Raw genomic sequence first — 20,893 nt, forward strand, 5'->3', positions numbered from 1 at the left:
GAGTGACAAAAAAATAAAGAATTCATTCACTGTTGGGTGCGATCATACCAGCACTAATGCACCGGATCCCATCAGAACTCCGAAATTATGCGTTCTTGGGCAAGAGTAGTACTAGGATGGGTGACCCATTGGGAAGTCCTCGTGTTGCACCCCTTTTTTTATTAGTTTCTTTTTTTCTTACGCGTACATCTTGTTCATCCGATTCCTCTCCGTCCTATTTCTGACTCTTTCAGTCCAATCCGCGGATATAAAAGATGCAATAGACTAAACCATATGATGTGAACGTGCGATCTGTGTGACGCGGTCTGCATCGGTGGGTCCCAGCGCGACATACGGGAAAAATGCCCCGAAAGACAATCTCTGTTTTGGAATTTGAGTGTCTCCATCTCTTTAACCGAGATACGCACTATAGGTATTGACTGGAGCTTCGCGTGAGCAGGCAGAAGCTCCAGTAACACTCAACCGATCGAAAGTTATGTCCGTTTGAAACTGAAGCTCCTGTTCCTTCGATCCGCAATTCGAGAGACAAAAAAATAAAGAATTCATTCACTGTTGGGTGCGATCATACCAGCACTAATGCACCGGATCCCATCAGAACTCCAAAGTTATGCGTGCTTGGGCAAGAGCAGTACTAGGATGGGTGAACCTTTGGGAAGTCCTCGTGTTGCACCCCTTTTTTTATTAGTTTATTTTTTTCTTACTCGTACATCTTGTTCTTCCGATTCCTCTCCGTCCTATTTCCGACTCTTTCAGTCAAATCCGCGGATAGAAAAGATGCAATAGACTGAATCACACGACATGAACGTGCGATCTGGGTGAAGTGGGCCACTTCAGTGGGTTCCAGCATGCCCTACGGAAAAAATTCCCCCAAAGACCATCTCCGGGTTTGAATTTGATCTTCTCCGTCTCTTAGACCGAGATACGCGCTGTAGGTATCGAGAAGAGCTTCGTGTAAGTAGGCTGAAGCTCCCGTAACTATCAGCAGATCGAAAGTTATGTCCGTTTGAAACTGTAGCTCCTGTTCCTCCGATCCGTAATTCGAGAGATAGAACAATAAAGAATTCATTCACTGTTGGGTATGATCATACCAGCACTCAGGCACCGGATCCCATCAGAACTCCGAAGTTAAGCGTTCTTGGGCGAGAGCAGTACTAGGATGGGTGATCCCCTGGGAAGTCCTCGTGTTGCACCCCTTTTTCATTAATTTTTTTTTCTTACTCGTACTTCTTGTTTTTTCGATTCCTCGCTGTCCTATTTCCGACTCTTTTAGTCCAATCCGCTGATAGAAAAGATGCAATAGACTTAATCACACAACGTGAACGTGCGATCTGGGTGACGCGGGCCGCTTCGATGTGTCCCAGCGCGCCCTACGAGAAAAACGCCCCGAAAGACCATCTCCGGGTTGTAATTTGAGCGTCTCCGTCTCTTAGACCGAGATTCTTGCTGTAGGTATCGAGAGGAGCTTCGCGTGAGCAGGCTGAAGCTCCCGTAACACTTAGCCGATCGAAAGTTATATCCGTTTGAAATGGCACCTCCTGTTCCTCCGATCCGCAATTCGAGATAAAAACAATAAAGAATTAATTCATTGTTGGGTGCGATTATACCAGCACTAATGCACCGGATCCCATCAGAACTCCAAAGTTAAGAGTGCTTTGGCGAGAGCAGTACTAGGTGTAAGAGTGGGTGCCCAGTGAGCCAACTGTGTGGCTATGGGCTTTGATGACTCTTTGTATAAACAATCTTTTGTTTAATATTATTTACACTTTTATGGCAATGACTTTATATTACTTCATATTGTTATATTGTGATATACTATTGTTGTTTTGATAAAGACCTTGAATATACTATAGTGTATGTAAGATGTGGTAGAACATGGAGATGTCTATCATGAAATACATCTTATAGTCACTGTATGTTCTAAAACCGTTCCTAGTCGATTGAGCCGTCCGATAATAAGGATAAGGATCGCTCGAGTTTGAGACTAGCATTTGCGATGCGGAGTACCACGTTTCATTGGTAGGGAACATGGAGATGTTCGAAGCATGCAAATGGATATTCATAGGATGAATAATCGAACTACCCTATCCGGACTTTCCAAGTGGTTATCACTTATCGAGTGGATAAAGTCCGCGGTTTTGGTTGTACACCATTAGTCCTTACGACTTGAAACATCATGGAGACTCTATATGCTAGTGCTGTGCTTTGACTCGTTTACCGACTCTATGGGGGTCATCAGGTGTCGAGATTGGGTACAGTTACGACACATATAGGAGTCGATGCATTGTTGTCAAGGATTCACCACATACTTGCGAGTGTGGATATCCTATGCGATCTGAGGAGATATTAGTGTGACGAATCTCTGGCCAGAGTACTTGATGTGATTTAAGAAATGGTTTCTTAGTAGCACATGCGATGTCACTAATTTGATCTTCAAGATGTATTGCATAGTTATCGAATCTTGAGCGACTCTCGATATACCAATGGTTGTTGATTCGATCGGGATATATGGATGAAGGGACCGTACTGTACGCTAACCAAAATCTACTGGTTCTTGTAGGCACTATCAGTGATACCTAGGGAATCATGGGGCGATGTTGCAGGCGCTTTACCATGATTCGTTGGGCAAGTCGGAAAGTGTTGTTCCGAGTCACAAGGAGTTGTGAGCCCACGGCTAGCTGTATCCCTGAACCATTGAGGGTCACACAGTGTAATGGAGTTTTAATCCCCGTTGAGATAGTTAAATTTAAAGAGTTAAATTTAATGAACTAAGGAGTTGGACTTCTTAATTAAGAGTAAGGGAGTAGGGTTTCCTAAAATGACATAGGGATGGACATTTTTTGGAAACCACTGAATTCGGATTCAGGAAAATTTATTTTGACTTTAAAATGTGCAGAAATGGTTTCTGTGCACATTGGTGAAATCAGTTCATCAATCGGAGTCACGATGAATTTTATATTAATTTCTGAACGAGCGGGCTTTGCTTGTCGGGCCCCAGCTTATGATTAATGGGCCCTAAGGTGTTAGTGGCCTGCATTATAAATAAGTTATTTCAGTACAGAAATTACACACAACAGGTCATAATTTTTGAGACAGGATTTTCGAAACCCTAGCCCCTCTCAAAACGTTTTCGGCCGCCTCTCCCTCCCTCTGCCCGAGAAAATTCCGGTCTGTGATTTTGAATCGCAGTAAGGAATAACGAATCAAATTCGTGTATTCTCTTCGCAGAAAACTTCTGATAGATTTTCTAGTGCAATCTATCAGAGGGATTAAACCTCTGTTCGTGGACCTGATTGAAGGCGTTCATCGGTTCCAGGGAGAGACAACAAGAGCAGAATTGTTCTATTGGTGTCCATTAATCTCGTTGCGAGATTTGAGGTAAAATTTATTTAATTGTTATTTAAATTTTACACACACAATAATTTAATCGTTGAACGGTTGATACCCACACTATGGAATTGTTCCATAACAAAATTTTTAAACTTCCGCTGCACCGGGTATCAATCGTGATTGATCTGACCGCCAGTTTTTTCCAACAGTGGTATCAGAGCCAGGTTGCTCAGATCAAACGATTAAATTAATCAATTGTACAAAATTTTTGAGTCTCGGTTTTTGAAACAAAATAAATATTTTTAAATAAAAAAAAAATTTTTTTTCGGGGCAAAACCCGGGCAGCGATTGGATCGCTGCCCGGTGGGGCAGCAATTGTTGCTGCCCCGGGCGGCGCACGGCGCCGCCCAAAGGGGGCGCACGGCGCCGCCCAAGGCGGCGACCGTCGCCGCCCAGGGCGGCGCACGGCGCCGCCCAGGGCAGCGCTGTGCGCTGCCCAGGGGCGGCGCTCGGCGCCGCCCAGCGCAGCGCTGGGCGCTGCGCAGGGCGGCGCTCGGCGCCGCCCAGGGCAGCGCACGGCGCCGCCGAGGGGCGGCGCCAGGCGCTGCCCTAAGGGGGCAGCCGGGCTGCCCCCGGCCCGCGCCCCGGGTGCGGGCCAACCCGGGAGTGTCCCGGGCGGCCCGCGGGAAAAAATTATATTTTTATTAATTTTAATATTTAAAATTTTATTTTTGGTCCGGTCAAAAATTGTTTTTGATTGGTTCACGAGATTTCGGATCGAATTGTTCGAGTCCGTAAATTTTAAAATTGATTTTGGATAAATTTGAATTTTTGGAAAATTTTAATATTTTATCCGTAAATTGAATTTTGAAATCAATTATTTTGGTACAATTGATGATAAGATATGATCTTATGATATATTAAGTAAAATATGATTTTATTTGTAAAATTGGATTTTATAGATAAAATATGATTTTATTTGATATAGAGATAAAATATGATTTTATATGTGAAATGAGATTTTATATATAAAATATGATTTCATCTTGTTTAGATTTGAATTGCCACAGCATGTTATCCAATAAATTAATTTTGAATTAAATGTTATTGGATAAGGATGATCGATTGCCATGACCAATTTTGTAGGTGTATGTTAGGAATTTACATTTTGTCTTTATTATTGTTGGTTTTATTAATGGGCCTGGTTTATGGCCCGATATGAATGTCATATGTAATAAAAGTGGGCTTGGTTTATAGCCCGTTCCCACCCCCTAAAAATGTATCCCCTACTTGTCATTGTTATTTATTGTAAATACATTAGATTTAGTGGGAGATCAAGATTTGAAGATGGTGGGCCCAGCAGACAATGAAGACTGAAGAAATGTAAATTGGAAGCATATGTAATAGGATTGCATTTGCATACTGCATATTACCTAGGATTGGACTAAGACCCGTGATTGGCAACCACGGGTCAATTAGAAATGGAATCGATCATCCTATATAATATGTGATATTATGATTGTATGCATGTTTAGACATAAATTGCGTGAATCCGGCAATGCATGCAATAAATTAAATATGATGAGACAAATATTTTTATAAATAAAATCCCTCATTTTAAATATGATTTAAAATTTATATCAAGATAAATAAAGGAAATTTAAATATTGTTTAAATGTTCCTACCTTCCATCAACGGTCAATGTATGTGATGCTACCCGCGGATACGGTCCGGCTCATATTATTGGGGGGGCCCGTCCGTCGGAAAGCTGTACATTGGATCGACAAATGTTGTAAGTTGGGTGGAACTCCCATGGGATCGGCTCATATTATTGGGGGATCCACATGGCGACCGTCCATCACAACTTAATATTGATGGGTCATCTTGACATGTCACTTTAAACGGCGTCATATTATTGGGCCCTTATTGGACATGAGGTAAATACATGGGGGTTGCTTTGGAAGCAATTGGGCTCTACCTTTTGAGAATTATGGTTGGCTGATATTATTCGGGACCATAAGTTTGTCAATTGGACTCCATGTTCTCACTAAGGAAAAAGTTTCCCGTTTTCACTAGAGGGTGGTGAAATCGTTAAAATAGTGGGAGTGAGATTCATAAAATTAAATTCGCCTATTTTATGTCTTAGTAAATTGTTAAACAATCATTGATATATGTCTGTTTTCCTTTTCAGTATTTCATACAATGAATTCGCGAAATCCTTTATTCTCGATCCTCGAACAAAACAAGCTGACTGGCGCCAACTATACGGAATGGTTCCGGAAGTTGAAGATTGTCTTAACTTCGGAGAAAATGCTCTATGTGTTAGAGAAAGCACCTCCGAAGGAAGCACCAGCTGATGTTAGTCCGGAGGAATTGGCCAAGCTTGATGCATGGTGGGACCATGACATCAAGACCAAATGCTATATGCAAGCCTCGATGTCTGATGAACTCCAGAGGCGATTTGAGGACACGGTGAATGCTGCTGACATTCATGCGCAACTCAAGGAACTTTTTGGGGCTCAGTCGAGGGCTGAAAGGTTCTCTACTGTTAAGGAGTTGATGACGTGCCGCATGCGTGAAGGGACTTCGGTCCGTGATCATGGGGTACGAGTGATTTGGCTCATACAGAAGTTAGCGACCCTTGATTTGGTGTTGGAGCATGAACTCAATGTGGACTTGCTGCTTCTATCTCTTCCTTCTTCATTTGATGGATTCGTGATAAATTTTAATATGAACAAGATAGAGGCCACCCTTGAAGAGATGGTCAATATGCTCGTTACATATGAATCCACACTTAAGAAGGATAAGCCAGCTTTCTTGGTGGGCTCCTCATCTTCTGCTAAGAAGGGGCCAAGTATGAAGGGCAAGAAACGTTCTGCCCCACCCAAGAAAGTGGAACCCGAGAAGAAGCAAAAGACAAAGGCTTCAAACAATGGAAAATCCAAGGATGTTTGCCATTACTGCAAGAAGCCGGGTCATTGGAAGCGCAACTGCAAGGAGTATCTTGAGCAGTTAGGAACTGCAAAGGGTATGTTCTATATCGAAATAAACATGTCACTTAATACAACTTCTTGGGTATTGGATACCGGATGTGGATCTCACATTTGCAATGATTTGCAGGTGATGACAAGAAGTCGCAGGCTTAGAATGGGTGAGACCCAGCTGAGGCTCGGGAATGGTTCCAGAGTTGAAGCTACGGCCATTGGAGATGTTTGTTTGATTTTGCAGAATGGTTTTAAATTATTGTTGAGAGATGTTTTATTTGTGCCAGATTTAATTAAAAACATTATTTCTATTTCTATGCTTGATAGAGATGGTTATTCTTGTAATTTTGTGAATGGGATTTGCAATATTTACAAGAATGAATGTTTAATTGGAAATGGACAACTTGAAAACGATCTATACAATTTAAAACTAAAAGACGTTCCAGTGAATTGTATTGACAAACCGGCGACAACAAACAAAAGGAAAATCGATAGTCAAAACCCGGCAAACCTTTGGCACGCTAGACTAGGTCATATTTCCTCAAGGAGGATGAACAAGCTAGTGGGAGAGGGCATGTTTGATATGTCTGATATTAACTCTCTACCTACTTGTGAATCCTGCCTAAAAGGAAAAATGACTAAATCTCCTTTTAAGGGGAAACCTGAGCGTAGTCAAAATCTGTTGGATTTGATCCATACAGATGTTTGTGGACCATTTAGAGTTGGGACTCAATATGGCCACACCTACTTCATTACCTTTACTGACGATTATTCAAGGTATGGGTATTTATATTTAATGAAATATAAGTCTGAAGCATTTGAAAAGTTCAAAGAATTCAAGGCTGAAGTAGAAAACAAGCTAGGTAAAAGTATTAAAGCACTTCGATCGGATCGAGGTGGAGAATACTTAAGTACCGAGTTTTTGGACTATCTGAAAGAGAATGGGATTCTCTCTCAGTGGACTCCTCCTATGACACCACAGCTTAATGGTGTATCGGAGCGTCGTAATCGAACTTTGTTGGACATGGTTCGATCTATGATGAGCTTCACTGAGCTTCCACCTTCGTTTTGGGGCTATGCGCTTGAAACGGCGGTATTGTTGTTGAACAACGTCCACACTAAAGCAGTGGACAAAACACCATACGAGTTATGGAATGGCAAAGCTCCTAAGTATTCATACTTGAGGATTTGGGGATGTCCTGCTTACGTGAAGCGGACAGTGGGAGATAAGTTGGATAGTCGATCCAGCTTATGTTATTTTGTAGGGTATCCGAAGAATTCAATCGGATATTATTTCTATTATCCTGCTGAAACAAAGGTGTTTGTTTCTAGGAATGCCACCTTCTTGGAGAAGGAATTCTTATTGGATAAGAAAGGCGAGATGATGGAACTCGAAGAAGTTCGAGAAGAACCCGAAATACAAAATAACGATCCTACACCTCAGGAACCATTGCTGGACACGCCTGCACCTAGAAGATCCGAAAGGACTTCTAGACCTCCAGTTCGATATGGTCTTCTTCTTGAAGGGGATCAAGATGAACCCGACATTGGATGTGATCCAAGAAACTTCAAGGAAGCAATTTCTGATGCGGATTCGAATTTATGGCTTGAAGCTATGCAGTCAGAATTGGATTCGATGCATACAAACCAAGTTTGGTCTTTGGTAGATCCTCCCGATGGAATTGTTCCAATAGGGTGTAAATGGATCTACAAAAGAAAGCTTGGGCCTGATGGTAAGGTATTGACCTACAAGGCGCGATTGGTGGCGAAAGGTTATACTCAAAGGCAAGGAGTTGACTATGATGAAACCTTTTCACCAGTTGCTATGTTCAAGTCCATAAGAATCCTTATTGCCATAGCTGCATGGTATGACTATGAGATATGGCAAATGGATGTGAAGACTGCTTTTCTTAATGGAGACATTAAGGAAGAAATCTATATGAAGCAGCCAGAGGGGTTCACATCCATGGGAAGCGAGCATAAGGTATGCAAGCTTCAGAGATCAATTTATGGTCTAAAACAAGCATCAAGAAGTTGGAACCAGAAATTTGATGAAACAATAAAAGATTTTGGTTTCATCAAGAACCCGAAGGAACCGTGCGTGTACAAGAAAGTAGTTAAGGATGCTGTGACATTCTTAGTACTTTATGTTGATGACATCCTACTCATTGGGAATGATGTAGGGATGTTGCAGTCAACAAAGATATGGTTATCAGGTAGATTTTCGATGAAGGATTTGGGAGAGGCATCCTACATTCTTGGGATACAGATCTATAGAGATAGGTCTAAGAGAATGATAGGACTCACTCAATCAACCTACATCGATACCATATTGAAACGGTTTTCAATGGATGGGTCCAAAAGAGGACATCTACCCATGTGTCATGGAGTTTCTCTATCCAAGTCTATGTGTCCCAAGACTGATGAAGAGATAGAGAATATGACACATGTACCATATGCGTCAGCTATAGGTAGTATCATGTATGGGATGATATCTACCAGACCGGATGTAGCATTTGCTCTGAGTGTCACGAGCAGATATCAGTCTAATCCTGGTCAAATGCATTGGAAAGCCGTGAAGGACATTCTTAAGTACTTGCGAAGGACTAAGAATATGTTCATGGTTTATGGAGGACGAGAACTCAAACTGGAAGGCTATACCGACTCTAGCTTCCAAAGTGATGTGGATGACTCGAAGTCTACCTCTGGATTTGTGTTCATGCTCAATGGCGGTGCTGTCTCTTGGAAGAGTTCCAAGCAGGACACCACAGCGGATTCCACCACTGAGGCTGAATACATTGCAGCATCAGCTGCTGCTAAAGAGGCCGTTTGAATGAGGAATTTCGTCCAAGAGTTGGGCGTCATTCCTGAATTTGTTGGTCCAGTCCCGGTGTACTGCGACAACACGGGTGCCGTTGCTCAAGCAAAGGAACCAAGGTCTCATCAAAGGTCCAAACACGTACTGAGGAAATACCACATAATCCGGGAGATTGTGGAAAGAGGAGACATCATTGTCGAACGAGTGGCCTCTGCAGACAATATCGCTGATCCGCTTACTAAGCCCTTGCCAGGACCATTGTTTGACAAACATCGCGAAGCAATGGGTCTACGTAGTATGACTAGTTGGCTATAGGGCAAGTGGGAGATTGTAAGAGTGGGTGCCCAGTGAGCCAACTGTGTGGCTATGGGCTTTGATGACTCTTTGTATAAACAATCTTTTGTTTAATATTATTTACACTTTTATGGCAATGACTTTATATTACTTCATATTGTTATATTGTGATATACTATTGTTGTTTTGATAAAGACCTTGAATATACTATAGTGTATGTAAGATGTGGCATGGAGATGTCTATCATGAAATACATCTTATAGTCACTGTATGTTCTAAAACCGTTCCTAGTCGATTGAGCCGTCCGATAATAAGGATAAGGATCGCTCGAGTTTGAGACTAGCATTTGCGATGCGGAGTACCACGTTTCATTGGTAGGGAACATGGAGATGTTCGAAGCATGCAAATGGATATTCATAGGATGAATAATCGAACTACCCTATCCGGACTTTCCAAGTGGTTATCACTTATCGAGTGGATAAAGTCCGCGGTTTTGGTTGTACACCATTAGTCCTTACGACTTGAAACATCATGGAGACTCTATATGCTAGTGCTGTGCTTTGACTCGTTTACCGACTCTATGGGGGTCATCAGGTGTCGAGATTGGGTACAGTTACGACACATATAGGAGTCGATGCATTGTTGTCAAGGATTCACCACATACTTGCGAGTGTGGATATCCTATGCGATCTGAGGAGATATTAGTGTGACGAATCTCTGGCCAGAGTACTTGATGTGATTTAAGAAATGGTTTCTTAGTAGCACATGCGATGTCACTAATTTGATCTTCAAGATGTATTGCATAGTTATCGAATCTTGAGCGACTCTCGATATACCAATGGTTGTTGATTCGATCGGGATATATGGATGAAGGGACCGTACTGTACGCTAACCAAAATCTACTGGTTCTTGTAGGCACTATCAGTGATACCTAGGGAATCATGGGGCGATGTTGCAGGCGCTTTACCATGATTCGTTGGGCAAGTCGGAAAGTGTTGTTCCGAGTCACAAGGAGTTGTGAGCCCACGGCTAGCTGTATCCCTGAACCATTGAGGGTCACACAGTGTAATGGAGTTTTAATCCCCGTTGAGATAGTTAAATTTAAAGAGTTAAATTTAATGAACTAAGGAGTTGGACTTCTTAATTAAGAGTAAGGGAGTAGGGTTTCCTAAAATGACATAGGGATGGACATTTTTTGGAAACCACTGAATTCGGATTCAGGAAAATTTATTTTGACTTTAAAATGTGCAGAAATGGTTTCTGTGCACATTGGTGAAATCAGTTCATCAATCGGAGTCACGATGAATTTTATATTAATTTCTGAACGAGCGGGCTTTGCTTGTCGGGCCCCAGCTTATGATTAATGGGCCCTAAGGTGTTAGTGGCCTGCATTATAAATAAGTTATTTCAGTACAGAAATTACACACAACAGGTCATAATTTTTGAGACAGGATTTTCGAAACCCTAGCCCCTCTCAAAACGTTTTCGGCCGCCTCTCCCTCCCTCTGCCCGAGAAAATTCCGGTCTGTGATTTTGAATCGCAGTAAGGAATAACGAATCAAATTCGTGTATTCTCTTCGCAGAAAACTTCTGATAGATTTTCTAGTGCAATCTATCAGAGGGATTAAACCTCTGTTCGTGGACCTGATTGAAGGCGTTCATCGGTTCCAGGGAGAGACAACAAGAGCAGAATTGTTCTGTTGGTGTCCATTAATCTCGTTGCGAGATTTGAGGTAAAATTTATTTAATTGTTATTTAAATTTTACACACACAATAATTTAATCGTTGAACGGTTGATACCCACACTATGGAATTGTTCCATAACAAAATTTTTAAACTTCCGCTGCACCGGGTATCAATCGTGATTGATCTGACCGCCAGTTTTTTCCAACACTAGGATGGGTGACCCCCTGGGAAGTCCTCGTGTTGCACCCCTTTTTTCATTAATTTTTTTTTCTTTCTCGTACTTCTTGTTCTTTCGTCATCCTATTTCCGACTCTTTCAGTTCAATCCGCGGATAGAAAAGATGCAATAGACTGAATCATACGATGTGAACGTGCGATCTGGGTGACGCAGGCCGCTTCGGTGGGTCCCAGCATGACATATGGGAAAAATGCCCCGAAAGACCATCTCCGTTTTGGAATTTGAGCGTCTCCGTCTCTTTAACCGAGATACGCACTATAGGTATCACATGAAGCTTCGCTTGAGCAGGCAGAAGCTCTAGTAACTCTCAGCCAATCGAAAGTTATGTCCGTTTGAAACTGCAGATCCTGTTCCTCCGATCCGCAATTCGAGAGACAAAAAAATAAAGAATTAATTCACTGTTGGGTGCGATCATACCAGCACTAATGCACCGGATCCCATCAGAACTCCGAAGTTATGCATGCTTGGGCAAGAGAAGTATTAGGATGGGTGAGCCTTTGGGAAGTCCTCGTGTTGCACCCCTTTTTTTATTAGTTTCTTTTTTTCTTACTCGTACATCTTGTTCTTCCGATTACTCTCCGTCCTATTTCCGATTCTTTCAGTCAAATCCGCGGATAGAAAAGACGCAATAGACTGAATCACACGACGTGAACGTGCGATCTGGGTGACGTGGGCTACTTCGGTGGGTCCCAGCACGCCCTATGGGAAAAATGCCCCCAAAGACCATCTCCGGGTTTGAATTTGATCTTCTCTGTCTCTTAGACCGAGATGCCGCTGTAGGTATCGAGAAGAGATTTGCGTAAGTAGGATGAAGCTCCCGTAACTATCAGCAGATCGAAAGTTATGTCCGTTTGAAACTGCAGCTCCTGTTCCTCCAATCCGTAATTCGAGAGACAAAACAGTAAAGAATCCATTCACCGTTGGGTACGATCATACCAGCACTAATGCACCGGATCCCATCAGAACTCCAAAGTTAAGCGTTCTTGGGTGAGAGCAGTCCTAGGATGGGTGATCCCTTGGGAAGTCCTTGTGTTGCACCCCTTTTTCATTAATTTCTTTTATTCTTACTCGTACTTCTTGTTTTTCCGATTCCTCGCCGTCCTATTTCCGACTCTTTCAGTCCAATCCGCTGATAGAAAAGATGAAATAGATTTAATCACATGACATGAACGTGCGATCTGGGTGACGCGGGCCGCTTCAATGGGTATCTCCAAGTTGTAATTTGAGCGTCTTCGTCTCTTAGACCGAGATTCTTGCTGTAGGTATCGAGAGGAGCTTCGCGTGAGCAGGCTGAAGCTCCCGTAACTCTTAGCCAATCGAAAGTTATATCCGTTTGAAACTGCACCTCCTGTTCCTCCGATCCGCAATTCGAGAGAAAAACAAAAAAGAATTCATTCATTATTAGGTGCGATCATACCAGCACTAATGCACCGGATCCCATCAGAACTACGAAGTTAAGCGTGCTTTGGCGAGAGCAGTACTAGGATGGGTGACCCCTGGGAAGTCCTCGTGTTTCACCCCTTTTTTCATTAATTTCTTTTTTTCTTTCTCGTACTTCTTGTACTTTCGATTCCTCTCCGTCCTATTTGTGACTCTTTCAGTCCAATCCGCGGATAGAAAAGATGCAATAGACTGAATCATACGATGTGAACGTGCGATCTGGGTGACGCGGGCCGCTTTGGTGGGTCGCAGCGCAACATACGGGAAAATGCCCCGAAAGACCATCTCCGTTTTGGAATTTGAGCTTCTCCATCTTTTTAACCGAGATACGCACTATAGGTATCGAGTGGAGCTTCGCGTGAGCAGGCTGAAGCTCCAGTAACTCTCAGCCGATCGAAAGTTATGTCCGTTTAAAACTGCAGCTCCTGTTCCTCCGATCCGCAATTCGAGAGACAAAAAAATAAAGAATTCATTCACTGTTGGGTGCGAACATACCAGCACTAATGCACCGGATCCTATCAGAACTCCGAAGTTATGCGTGCTTGGGCAAGATCAGTACTAGGATGGGCGACCCCCTGGGAAGTCCTCGTGTTGTACCCCTTTTTTTATTAGTTTTTTTTTTCTTACTCGTACATCTTATTCTTCCGATTCCTCTCCGTCCTATTTTCGACTCTTTCAGTCCAATCCACGGATAGAAAAGATGCAATAGACTGAATCACAGGACGTGAATGTGTGATCTGGGTGACGCATTCCACTTCGGTGTGTCCCAGCGCACCCTACGGGAAAAATTCCCCCAAAGACAATCTCCGGGTTTGAATTTGAGCTTCTCCGTCTCTTAGAATGAAATACGCACTGTAGGTATCGAGAAGAGCTTCATGTGAGCAAGGTGAAGCTCCTGTAACTCTCAGCAGATCGAAAGTTATGTCTGTTTGAAACTACAGCTCTTGTTCCTCCGATCCGCAATTTGAGAGACAAAACAATAAAGAATTCATTCACTGTTGGATGCGATCATACCAGCACTAATGCACCGAATCCCATAAGAAATGGGTGACCTCCTGGGAAGTCCTCGTGTTGCACCCCTTTTTCATTAATTTCTTTTTTTTTACTCGTACTTCTTGTTATTCCGATTCCTCGCCGTCCTATTTCCGACTCTTTCAGTCCAATCCTTGGATAGAAAAGATGCAATAGACTTAATCAAACGACGTGAACGTGCGATCTGGGTGACGCGGGCCGCATCGGTGGGTCCCAGCGCACCCTACGGGAGAAACGCCATGAAAGACCATCTCTAGGTTGTAATTTGAGCGTCTCCGTCTCTTAGACCGAGATACTTGCTTTAGGTATCGAGAGGAGGTTCGCGTGAGCAGGCTGAAGCTCCCGTAACTCTTAGCCAATCAAAAGTTATGTCCGTTTGAAACTGTAGCTCCTGTTCCTCCGATCCGCAATTCGAGAGACAAAATAATAAAGATTTCATTCACTGTTGGGTGCGATCATACTAGCACTAATGCACCGGATCCCATCTGAACTCCAAAGTTAAGCGTGCCTGGGCAAGAGCAGTACTAGGATGGTTGACCCCCTGGGAATTTCTCGTGTTGCACCTAATTTTTCATTAATTTTTTTTTTCTTACTCGTACTTCTTGTTCTTTCGATTCCTCGCCGTCCTATTTCCGACTCCTTTAGTTCAATCCGCGGATAGAAAAGATGAAATAGACTGAATCATACGATGTGAACGTGTGATCTGGGTGACGGGGGCCACTTCGGTGGGTCCCAGCGCAACATATGGGAAAAATTCCCCGAAACTCCATCTCCGTTTTGGTATTTGAGCGTCTCCATCTCTTTAACCAAGATACGCACTATAGGTATCGAGTGGAGCTTCGCGTGAGCAGGCTGAAGCTCCAGTAACTCTCAGCCGATCGAAAGTTATGTCCGTTTGAAACTGCAGCTCCTGTTCCTCCAATCCGCAATTCGAGAGACAAAAAAATAAAGAGTTCATTCACTGTTGGGTGCGATCATACCAGCACTAATGCACCGGATCCCATCAGAACTCCGAAGTTTTGCGTGCTTGGGCAAGAGCAGTACTAGGATGGGTGACCCTTTGGGAAGTCCTCGTGTTGCACCCCTTTTTTCATTAGTTTTTTTTTTCTTACTCGTACATCTTGTTCTTCCGATTCCTCTCCGTCCTATTTCCGACTATTTCAGTCAAATCCGCGGATAGAAAAGATGCAATAGACTGAATCACATGACGTGAACGTGCGATCTGGGTGACGTGGGTTACTTTGGTGGGTCCCAGCGCGCCCTACGAGAAAAATACCCCCAAAGACCATCTCCGGGTTTAAATTTGATCTTCTCCGTCTCTTGGACCGAGATACGCGCTGTAGGTATCGAGAAGAGTTTCGCGTAAGTAGGTTGAAGCTCCCGTAACTATCAGCAGATCGAAAGTTATGTCCGTTTGAAACTGCAGCTCCTGTTCCTCCGATCCGTAATTCGAGAGACAAAACAATAAAGAATTCATTCACTGTTGGGTACGATCATACCAGCACTAATGCACCAGATCCCATCAGAACTCCGAAGTTAAGCGTTCTTGGGCGAGAGCAGTACTAGGATGGGTGATCCCCTAGGAAGTCCTCGTGTTGCACCCCTTTTTCATTAATTCATTTTCTTCTTACTCGTACTTCTTGTTTTTCCGATTCCTCGCCGTCTTATTTCCGACTCTTTCAGTCCAATCCACTGATAGAAAAGTTGCAATAGACTTAATCACATGACGTGAACGTGCGATCTGGGTGACGCGGGCCGCTTCGATGCGTCCCAGCGTGCCCTACGGAAAAAATGCCCCAAAAGACCATCTTCGGGTTGTAATTTGAGCGTCTCCATCTCTTAGACTGAGATTCTTGCTGTAGGTATCGAGAGGAGCTTCGCGTGAGTAGGATGAAGCTCCCGTAACTCTTAGCCAATCGAAAGTTATATCCGTTTGAAACTGCACCTCCTGTTCCTCCGATCCGCAATTCGAGAGAAAAATAATAAAGAATTCATTCATTGTTGGGTGCGATCATACCAACACTAATGCACCGGATCCCATCAGAACTACGAAGTTAAGCGTGCTTTGGCGAGAGCAGTACTAGGATGGGTGATCCCCTGGGAAGTCCTCGTGTTGCACCCCTTTTTTCATTAATTTCTTTTTTTCTTTCTCGTACTTCTTGTTCTTTCGATTCCTCGCCGTCCTATTTGCGACTCTTTCAGTCCAATCCGCGGATAGAAAAGATGCAATATACTGAATCATATGATGTGAATGTGCGATCTGGGTGACGCGGGCCGCTTCGGTGGGTCTCAGCGCGACATACGGGAAAATGCCCCGAAAGACCATCTCCGTTTTGGAATTTGAGCGTCTCCGTCTCTTTAACCGAGATACGCACTATAGGTATCGAGTGGAGCTTCGCGTGAGCAGGCTGAAGCTCCAGTAACTCTCAGCCGATCGAAAGTTATGTCCGTTTAAAACTGAAGCTCCTGTTCCTCCGATCTGCAATTCGAGAGACAAAAAAATAAAGAATTCATTCACTGTTGGGTGCGATCATACCAGCACTAATGCACCGGATCCTATCATAACTCCGAAGTTATGCGTGCTTGGGCAAGATCAGTACTAGGATGGGTGACCCCCTGGGAAGTCCTCGTGTTGCACCCGTTTTTATATTAGTTTCTTTTTTTCTTACTCGTACATCTTATTCTTCCGATTCCTCTCCGTCCTATTTCCGACTCTTTCAGTCCAATCCACAGATAGAAAAGATGCAATAGACTGAATCACAGGACATGAACGTGCGATCTGGGTGACGCGGGCCACTTCGGTGGTTCCTAGCATGCCCTACGGGAAAAAATTCCCCCAAAGACAATCTTCGGGTTTGAATTTGAGCTTCTCCATCTCTTAGAATGAGATATGCGCTTTAGGTATCGAGAAGAGCTTAGCATGAGCAGGCTGAAGCTCCCATAACTCTCAGCAGATCGAAAGTTATGTCCGTTTGAAACTGCAGCTCCTGTTCCTCCGATCCGCAATTCGAGAGACAAAACAATAAAGAATTCATTCACTGTTGGGTGCGATCATACCAGCACTAATGCATCGGATCCCATCAGAACTCCGAATTTAAGCTTGCTTGGGCGAGAGCAGTACTAGGATGGGTGACCCCCTTGGAAGTCCTCGTGTTGCACCCCTTTTTCATTAATTTCTTTTTTTCTTACTCGTACTTCTTGTTTTTCCGATTCCTCGCAGTCCTATTTCCGACTCTTTCAGTCCAATTCGCGGATAGAAAAGATTCAATAGACTTAATCACATGATGTGAACGTGCGATCTGGGTGACGCGGGCCGCTTCGGTGGGTCCCAGCGCGCCCTACGGGAAAAACTCCACGAAAGACCATCTTCGGGTTGTAATTTGAGCGTCTCCATCTCTTAGACCGAGATACTTGCTGTAGGTATCGAGAGGAGCTTCGCGTGAGCAGGCTGAAGCTCCCGTAACTCTTAGCCGATCGAAAGTTATGTCCATTTGAAACTGTAGCTCCTGCTCCTCCGATCCGCAATTCGAGAGACAAAACAATATAGAATTCATTCACTGTTGGGTGCGATCATACCAGAACTCCGATGTTAAGCGTGCCTGGGCGAGAGCGAACTCCGAAGTTAAGCGTGCCTGGGCGAGAGCAGTACTAGGATGCGTGATCCCCTGGGAAGTCCTCGTGTTGCACCCCATTTTTCATTAATTTCTTTTTTTCTTACTCCTACTTCTAGTTCTTTCGATTTTTTGCCGTCCTATTTCCGACTCTTTCAGTCCAATCCGCGGATAGAAAAGATGCAATAGACTGAATCATATGATGTGAACGTGCGATCTGGGTGACGCAGGCCGCTTTGGTGGGTCCCAGCGTGACATACGGGAAAAATGCCTCGAAAGACCATCTCCATTTTGGAATTTAAACGAGATACACACTATAGGTATCGAGTGTAGCTTCGCGTGAGCAGGCTGAAGCTCCAGTAACTCTCAGCCGATCGAAAGTTATGTCTGTTTGAAACTGCAGCTCCTGTTCCTCCGATCCGCAATTCGAGAGACAAAAAAATAAAGAATTCATTCACTGTTGGGTACGATCATACCAGTACTAATGCACCGGATCCCATCAGAAGTCCGAAGTTATGCGTTCTTGGGCAAGAGCAGTACTAGGATGGGTGACCCCCTGGGAAGTCCTCGTGTTGCAACCCTTTTTTATTAGTTTCTTTTTTTCTTACTTGTACATCTTGTTCTTCCGATTCCTCTCCGTCTTATTTCCGACTCTTCTAGTCCAATCCGCGGATATAAAATTTGCAATAGACTTAATCACAGGACGTGAACGTGCGATCTGGGTGATGCGAGCCACTTCAATGGGTCCCAGCGCGCCCTATGGGAAAAATACCCCCAAAGACAATCTTCGGGTTAGAATTTGAGCTTTTCAGTCTCTTAGACCGAGATACGCACTTTAGGTATCGAGAAGAGCTTCGCGTTAGCAAGCTGAAGCTCCCGTAACTCTCAGCAGATCGAAAGTTATGTCCGTTTGAAATTGCTGCTCCTGTTCCTCCGATCCGCAATTTGAGAGACAAAACAATAAAGAATTCATTCACTGTTGGGTGCGATCATACCAGTACTAATGCACCGGATCCCATCAGAACTCCGAAGTTAAGCTTGCTTGGGCGAGAGCAGTACTAGGATAGGTGACCTCCTGGGAAGTCCTCGTGTTGCACCCCATTTTTATTAATTTCTTTTTTTCTTACTCGTACTTCTTGTTTTACCAATTCCTCGCCGTCCTATTTCCGACTCTTTCAGTCTAATTCGCAGATAGAAAAGATGCAATAGACTTAATCACATGACGTGAACGTGCGATCTAGGTGACACGGGCCGCTTCGGTGGGTCCCATCGCGCCCTACGAGAAAAACGCCCCGAAAGACCATCTCCGGGTTGTAATTTGAGCGTCTCCGTCTCTTAGACCGAGATACTTGCTGTAGGTATCGAGAGGAGCTTCACGTGAGCAGGCTGAAGCACCTGTAACTCTTAGCCGATCGAAAGTTATGTCCGTTTGAAACTGCAGCTCCTGTTCCTCCGATCCGCAATTCGAGAGACAAAATAATAAAAATTCATTCACTGTTGGGTGCGATCATACCAGCACTTATGCACCGGATCCCATCAGAACTCCGAAGTTAAGCATGCTTGGGCATGAGCAGTACTAGAATGGGTGACCCCCTGGGAAGTCCTCGTGTTGCACCCCTTTTTTCATTAATTTTTTTGTTTACTCGTACTTCTTGTTTTTTCGATTCCTCGCCGTCCTATTTTCGACTCTTTCAGTCCAATCTGTGTAACGCCCCAAATTTATCTTATTTGAGCTTAGTTGAGTTAATTTGAGATTTCAGAGTTCACGAGCCGACTTGATTTTGATCAGGATCCTTTTTGCAAATTTTGGATTTTTCAGGGACTAAAATGCAAAAATGGATATTGTTAGATATTTAATAGGCTTTTGACTTTTTTTCCCCCATTCCTTCTCCTTCTTCCTCTCTCCCTCGCCTCTCTCCTCCATTTTTACGCCCTGACTAATTTCTCAAGCTTTGGGATTTCAGTCCGAGCTCGATCCATCCGTTGGAATTTAATTCTTAAGGCAAATTAGCGATCACGGCAACAAGAGCTTCATTATAGAGTAAGTATTTCTCCGATCAGATTTGTTCTATTTTTTGGATGTTATTAGAATCGATTGGGTTTCGGGTATGTTGTTTTTGGCAGATTTCTGATTGTTTATTCTCTTTCGGTTTTGAATTTGGATGTCGTTCGGAATTGTTTTGATTTTTGGAAGATTATTAGAAATTTGGGTTTTGGAGATTTGTTGGGTTTGAGCCATTTTTGGGTTTGATGGTTGATTTGGGTTTATTTTATTGATATTATACTGTCTGTATTTTTGGTTTGACCAGTTATAGCCGTTATGCCGCCAGTTTGAGTTTTAGAATATCAATCGTTTATATTGATGAGATTTTTGATTTAGGAGTTGAAATTGAGTTTGAATGGTTGATTTGGATGGATTGACATTTGAATTCTTTTATATCTCCTTTCAGATTCAGTTGCAGATTTTGGAGTTCAGAAATTACAGAATTCGAATCGTTGACGAATTGATCGAGGTTTGATATCGAGGTTACTTTATTATTTGACTTGAATCGAATGATGTTTGATTGAGCCTTTTGTGCTTGTAGCTTGTCCGGATTTCAGCTACGTCAATCAAAGAAGAGGTAAAAGACGACTTTGGGATGGAATAGGACGATTAACTCGAATCCGGAATGATTCGAGTGTCCTCGGGATCCCAATTAAGAAAAGAGTACTTTTACCTTGTGATTATCCAGACTTGATAATCCTTGTTTTAAAGACATGCATTGCACTTTATGCAATTGATTTGGAGTTATTGACATGCTATTGGAACTCTTGTTTGGTTATTTCATATATCGCGTTCGATATATTATTTGATATGCATGTTTTGTCTCTTTTACTGGGAATTATATTCTCACCGGATTATCCGGCTGTCGTTTTGTTTGTATGTGTACTTGACGGCAGGTGGGACAGGAACAAGTCAGAGATCGCATGGCTAGGTGGTCGAGTTGATAGAGTGAGGCCTCGTTATTGTAGGAGTCGATTTGGTTTTCGAACTCGGTTATACTTGTTGTATTTTGATTGTAGAACTTAGAAGTGATGCATGTTCTACTAGATTAATTATTGTACAACTCTAGAACTTCATGTATTGTATTTTGACAGTCGGATATATCAATGCATGTTTATGATTAAGTTGGTTTATGGTTTTGCACTTTCCCAAGCTTTAGCTTTGCTTTTTGGGAGTTTTTTTCAGTGCAGGTCGAAGGGGCAGCGCGCCCGCGCGACTCGAGGAGTGCCCGCGCGACTCGAGGAGCGCCCGTGCCTCCCCTAGGCTTGGAATTTCGCATTTTGCGAAATTTCGGCGCGCCCGCGCCTGTTGTTTGATTTAAAAAAAATTGATTTCTTTTCCGCGGCTCCTCGTGTTTGTTTGTGTTTAATTAAACGAGTTTAGATGATTAGAAACGGGGTCTCACATTAAGTGGTATCAG

The 20,893-nt window shown here is 43.3% G+C and overlaps 16 non-coding genes across 16 annotated transcripts; all 16 read left to right on the top strand.

Moving 5' to 3' along the window:
- The first annotated feature begins 34 nt into the window (after positions 1 to 34).
- Positions 35 to 153, top strand: LOC140868633 (5S ribosomal RNA). Its single transcript, XR_012146040.1, has one exon. It is a non-coding gene; the product is annotated as a 5S ribosomal RNA (ribosomal RNA).
- Positions 154 to 554: 401 nt separating this feature from the next.
- On the top strand, positions 555 to 673 carry LOC140868721 (5S ribosomal RNA). The gene has a single exon (XR_012146124.1). It is a non-coding gene; the product is annotated as a 5S ribosomal RNA (ribosomal RNA).
- A 401-nt stretch (positions 674 to 1,074) lies between these two features.
- Positions 1,075 to 1,193, top strand: LOC140868438 (5S ribosomal RNA). The gene has a single exon (XR_012145856.1). It is a non-coding gene; the product is annotated as a 5S ribosomal RNA (ribosomal RNA).
- A 10,556-nt stretch (positions 1,194 to 11,749) lies between these two features.
- Positions 11,750 to 11,868, top strand: LOC140869041 (5S ribosomal RNA). The gene has a single exon (XR_012146434.1). It is a non-coding gene; the product is annotated as a 5S ribosomal RNA (ribosomal RNA).
- A 400-nt stretch (positions 11,869 to 12,268) lies between these two features.
- Positions 12,269 to 12,387, top strand: LOC140869299 (5S ribosomal RNA). Its single transcript, XR_012146678.1, has one exon. It is a non-coding gene; the product is annotated as a 5S ribosomal RNA (ribosomal RNA).
- A 362-nt stretch (positions 12,388 to 12,749) lies between these two features.
- LOC140869227 (5S ribosomal RNA) lies at positions 12,750 to 12,867 on the top strand. The gene has a single exon (XR_012146612.1). It is a non-coding gene; the product is annotated as a 5S ribosomal RNA (ribosomal RNA).
- Positions 12,868 to 13,267: 400 nt separating this feature from the next.
- On the top strand, positions 13,268 to 13,386 carry LOC140868931 (5S ribosomal RNA). Its single transcript, XR_012146328.1, has one exon. It is a non-coding gene; the product is annotated as a 5S ribosomal RNA (ribosomal RNA).
- Positions 13,387 to 14,265: 879 nt separating this feature from the next.
- LOC140868362 (5S ribosomal RNA) lies at positions 14,266 to 14,384 on the top strand. The gene has a single exon (XR_012145783.1). It is a non-coding gene; the product is annotated as a 5S ribosomal RNA (ribosomal RNA).
- Positions 14,385 to 14,784: 400 nt separating this feature from the next.
- LOC140868246 (5S ribosomal RNA) lies at positions 14,785 to 14,903 on the top strand. The gene has a single exon (XR_012145673.1). It is a non-coding gene; the product is annotated as a 5S ribosomal RNA (ribosomal RNA).
- A 400-nt stretch (positions 14,904 to 15,303) lies between these two features.
- Positions 15,304 to 15,422, top strand: LOC140868560 (5S ribosomal RNA). Its single transcript, XR_012145972.1, has one exon. It is a non-coding gene; the product is annotated as a 5S ribosomal RNA (ribosomal RNA).
- Positions 15,423 to 15,821: 399 nt separating this feature from the next.
- On the top strand, positions 15,822 to 15,940 carry LOC140868741 (5S ribosomal RNA). Its single transcript, XR_012146143.1, has one exon. It is a non-coding gene; the product is annotated as a 5S ribosomal RNA (ribosomal RNA).
- Positions 15,941 to 16,340: 400 nt separating this feature from the next.
- Positions 16,341 to 16,459, top strand: LOC140869040 (5S ribosomal RNA). The gene has a single exon (XR_012146433.1). It is a non-coding gene; the product is annotated as a 5S ribosomal RNA (ribosomal RNA).
- Positions 16,460 to 16,861: 402 nt separating this feature from the next.
- LOC140868299 (5S ribosomal RNA) lies at positions 16,862 to 16,980 on the top strand. Its single transcript, XR_012145723.1, has one exon. It is a non-coding gene; the product is annotated as a 5S ribosomal RNA (ribosomal RNA).
- A 911-nt stretch (positions 16,981 to 17,891) lies between these two features.
- Positions 17,892 to 18,010, top strand: LOC140869218 (5S ribosomal RNA). The gene has a single exon (XR_012146604.1). It is a non-coding gene; the product is annotated as a 5S ribosomal RNA (ribosomal RNA).
- A 400-nt stretch (positions 18,011 to 18,410) lies between these two features.
- Positions 18,411 to 18,529, top strand: LOC140870322 (5S ribosomal RNA). The gene has a single exon (XR_012147288.1). It is a non-coding gene; the product is annotated as a 5S ribosomal RNA (ribosomal RNA).
- A 399-nt stretch (positions 18,530 to 18,928) lies between these two features.
- On the top strand, positions 18,929 to 19,047 carry LOC140870390 (5S ribosomal RNA). Its single transcript, XR_012147354.1, has one exon. It is a non-coding gene; the product is annotated as a 5S ribosomal RNA (ribosomal RNA).
- The last annotated feature ends 1,846 nt before the right edge of the window (positions 19,048 to 20,893 follow it).

Source organism: Henckelia pumila, chromosome 4, assembly GCF_033568475.1.
Source record: "Henckelia pumila isolate YLH828 chromosome 4, ASM3356847v2, whole genome shotgun sequence".
NCBI classification, from domain to species: Eukaryota; Viridiplantae; Streptophyta; class Magnoliopsida; order Lamiales; family Gesneriaceae; genus Henckelia; species Henckelia pumila.